The following is a 4,628-nucleotide window of genomic DNA, read 5'->3' on the forward strand; positions in this document are numbered from 1 at the left end:
TCAGAGCTCACCTGGGCTCAAGTGATCCTCCCACCTCAGTAGCCTGAGTAGCTGCACCACAGGCATGCCACCATGTCTGGATAATTTTTAAAAACTTTTTGTAGGTTGGGTGCGGTGGCTCATGCCTGTAATCCCAGCACTTTAGGAGGCCAAGGCAGGTGGATCCCTTGAGGTCAGGAGGTCGAGACCAGCCTGGCCAACATGGTGAAACCCCATCTCTACTAAAAATACAAAAATTAGACAGATGTGGTGGCTCATGCCTGTAATTCTAACTACTAGGGAGGATGAGGCAGGAGAATCGCTACAACCTGGGAGGTGGAGGTTGCAGTGAGCCGAGATCGCACCACTGCACTCCAGCCTGGGTGACAGAGCGGCAATCTGTCTCAAAAAAAAAAAAAAAAAAAAGAGTCTGTGTCTCAAAAAGAAGGAAAATTGCCTTAGTAGCCCTTCTTTCTTCTTTTTATTTTATTTTATTTTTTACCTCTGTCATTCTGGTTTGGTTATCCTTCATTCTTGACCAGATTTTGCCCCAGGGGCTGTCAGCCTTTCTGCAAGAAGCTCCTTCCTTCTTTTCTTTGAGCAGGGTGCATTGCAAGTGACAGGGCCGGCGACAGGAGTTGGCCTTTCCCCCACGCCTTCCCTGCTGTGCCCAGTTCTTCCAAATGTGTGGCCGACCCCTGCTCACTGATCTTCGGGCACTGCGGAAACTCACACCGCAGATGTGTTCCTTGTGTATCAGCTGCCTCCACCTTCCTCTCTAGTGTTGCGATGGGTGCTTAATTCAACCTGTGTGGGTGGATTTTTTTTCATTTTCAATTCCTTATTATTGGAAAGTTTATCCTTCTGGGTCTGGTGGTTTTCATTGTCTCTGACACTTGTTTTTTACAGGGTGGATTTCCCTAAGAGGGCAATACCTGGAACTTCCTTACAAAAGAGAAAATCCATCTGTGCTTTTCCTCTCTGTTGTCTTCCCAGAAGTAGGGGAAAGGAGGGTTCGTGATATTGGTGGAGTGCTGAGGTGCACCAAGAGCTGGGCGTTAATCACTTCCTCTAGCTTAATTCCCGAAACAACTGTTTGAGGGAGTAAGTAGTAGTCACTAATATAGAAGCTTTCTTTTTTTAAAAAAAAAAATTATGTTGGTAAATCACTTTCAAGGGTTGGAAAAACTCCATTCTCTCCTGTGCCCTAACACATATAATCACATACAGACTTTGTCACCTGCTTACCTCTCAGGGAGTGAAGCTATCTGAACTAAGGCTCTTGTTCCATTGTATGACAGAAAACGTTTCTCTTCTTCTTATTCCCTTAGGACACAGTACAGTGCCTGTACATGGTGGGTGCTCAGTCACTCTGTATTGAATGAATGTAAATTTCCAAGTATTGCATCTTTTTTTTCTTTTCTTTCTTTCTTTCTTTCTTTCTTTTTTTTTTTTTTGAGACAGGATCTTGCTCTGTCAACCATGCTACAGTGCAGTGGTGTGATCTCAGCTCATTGCAACCCCCACCTCCTGGGTTCAAGCCTTAGCCTCCCATGTGTGCCACCATGCCCAAATAATTTTTCTATTTTTCTTTTTTTTTTAAAAGATGGAGTCTCGCGCTGTCTCCTAGGCTGGAGTGCAATGGCATGATCTTAGTTCACTGCAATCTCTGTCTCGGGTTTGAGCAATTCTCCTGCCTCAGCGTCCTGAGTAGCTGGGATTACAGGCACGCACCACCATGCCCAGCTAATTTTTGTATTTTTAGTAGAGATGGGGTTTCACCATGTTCGTCAGGCTGGCCTCAAACTCCTGACCTCGTGATCCGCCCACTCTGGCCTCCCAAAGTGCCGGGGTTACAGGTGTGATCCACCACTCCTGGCCTAATTTTTTTATTTTTTGTAAAGACGGTGTGATGGGTAATACTGAGTGTCAACTTGATTGGATTGAAGAATGCAAAGTATTGTTCCTGTGAGGGTGTTGCCAAAGGAGATTAACATTTGAGTTGGTGGACTGGGAAAGGCAAACCCACCCTCAATCTAGGTGGGCACAATCTAATCAGCTGCCAACATGGCCAGAATTAAAAACAGGCAGAAGAATGTGAAAAGACTAGACGGGCTTAGCCTCCCAGCCTACATCTTTCCACATGCTGGACACTTACTGCCCTCAAACATCAGACTCCAAATTCCTCAGATTTGGGACTTGGACTGGGTTCCTCGCTCCTCAGCTTGCAGACAGCCTCTTGTGGGACCTTGTTGTCATGTGAGTTAATACTCCTTAATAAACTCCCCTTCATACATACATCTATCTTATTTGTTCTGTCCCTCTAGAGGATCCTGACTAATACAGACAGGGTTTTGCCATGTTGCCCTGCCTGGTCTCAAACTCCTGTCCTCCAGCAATCCACCCACCTCAGCCTCCCAAAGTTCTGGGATTACAGGCATGAGCCACCGTACCTGGCCTCCAAGTAATGCATCTTTAAGAACAGAAAAGGGCCAGGCACAATGGCTCACGCCTGTAATCCCAGCACTTTAGGAGGCCAAGGTGGGCGGATCACATGAGGTGGGGAGTTTGAGACCAGCTTGGCAAACATGGCGAAGCCCCATCTGTCTACAAAAAATATAAAAATTAGGCGTAGTGGCTGGCGCCTGTAATCCCAGCTATTAGCAGGGACTGAGGCAGGAGAATTGCTTGAAATGGAAAAGATACACTCATGGGACAGGGGCTCTGAGCTTTCAAAATGGTCCTTACAAACTCATGCTTTTCCAGGGCTGCTGGTCCAGCCTCCTCATCTCCAGGCTTTTTTCCTTTTCACCAGTGACTATCCCAGTTTCGCATGCCTCTAAGAAATGGGATCTTTCCTTTACCTGACCTCAGACTTGGTGACCCCTTTGTTAATCCCAGTCCTTGATCTCAGGAAACCCCCAAGGTCTCCATTCACTCTGCTCCTCCCAGGCTTAGGTACCTGACCCCTCAGTGCCAGCTGCGTAACTGTTTCCTGAATCCTACTTCCAGTTTGTGGTCTCATGTTGCTTCTACCGTGCTTCAAAGGACTGCCAATGTGTGAAGCTTTTTCTATTTGACATGTTAATGAGGTTGTGACTTTTATTCTTTGCTCAGCCAAATGAAATTGTAAAGAGAATTATATATATAATAGAGAAATTATAAAGAGGATGATATATATATATATGAAATCCACATGTATATAATCCATGTATATATACACATAATCCATAAATATATAATCCACATATATACATATAATCCATATATATATACACAATATATAAAAGTTTAATGAGTAGCAACTATCTATTGATGAAAATGGTGGAAGTTATGTAAGATGACTTGTAAGGAGCACCCCTTCCCTGGGAGAAATCAGCACTGAATGTCTCCTGGGAGGTAGCACATTCTGATGATGATGATGATGATGGAGAAGAGGAAGATAAGCATCTCTCCAGGGCTTTCTATGTGCTAGGTACATGGTCTCATTTGCTCTCACGTTAATCCAGGAAAGTAGGCACTGTTTTGGTCCCTGTATTAGCTATCTTGGGCTGCCGTAACAAAATGCCACAGATTGCATGGCTTAAACAACAGAAATTTATTTTTTCATAGTCTGGAGCTGGAAGTCCAAGATCAAGTTGCCAGCAGGGTTAGTTCCTGGTGAGGGCTCTCTTTCTAGCCTACAGACGGCCGTCTTCTCACTGTGTCCCCACATGACCTTTCCTCTGTGCCTATGCTCCTGGTGTCTCTTCCTCTCCTTATAAGAACACCTGTCCTATTGGATTAGGGCCATGCCCTTATAACCTCATTTTACCTTAATTACCTCTTTGAAGACCCTATCTCCAAGTAGAGTGACAGTCTGAGTTATTGGGAGTTGGGACTTCAACAGATGAATTTTGCGAGGATACAGTTCAGTCCATAACAGCCTGTCTCTTAGGAATGATGAAACTAAGACTGAGATGAGATCTACACCTTGCCAAAGATCATAGTAAAGACCAAAGAACAGGGATTTGAAGGCACATTTGCTCTCATGGCTTCTTAACCACCAGACCACCCTGCCACAGGCATCAGAACAGAGCAACTCCACAAAGTGGGCAGGAATAGCACACACTGCCTGCCACTGCCAATCTGACTGGGGAAGAAGGGGTGCTTTCTGGTTTCTGGAGCTGAGCTCTCACAACCCAGCCTTATACTCATGAGATAGGAGCTCTGAGCTTTTGAAATAGTCCTTGCAAACCCATGCTTTGCTAGTGCAGGACAGATGCTGTTTGCTGACATCTAAATGAAATACAACCTAAGCGTTGATTACTGTTTACCTGCAGACATGTGTCAAGAAGAAAAGGCATTAAAACCCTTGCGGGGGAAGCCTGTCCAAGGTGGAAATGAGCCCAAGATTCCCAGTATTAATCTGATCCCCCAGGTGTTTGTCAACTTTAGTTTATCAGGAGAGTGGAACATTTGTGTTAGTGTTTCTATCCAAATATTTCCAGGCCCAAAGGCTCAACATTTTTTTGTGGAGACTTCCCCAATCTCTGGGGTTCTCAACTGCTCTGAGTTCTTTTAAAGCAGGGGTCCCCAATCCCTGGGCCATGGACAGGTATCAGTCTGTGGCTTGTTAGGAACCGGGTACACAGTGGGAGGTGAGTGGC

The sequence above is a fragment of the Rhinopithecus bieti genome, unplaced genomic scaffold (genome assembly GCF_001698545.2).
Source record: "Rhinopithecus bieti isolate Rb0 unplaced genomic scaffold, ASM169854v2 scaffold_61465, whole genome shotgun sequence".
Lineage (NCBI taxonomy): Eukaryota > Metazoa > Chordata > Mammalia > Primates > Cercopithecidae > Rhinopithecus > Rhinopithecus bieti.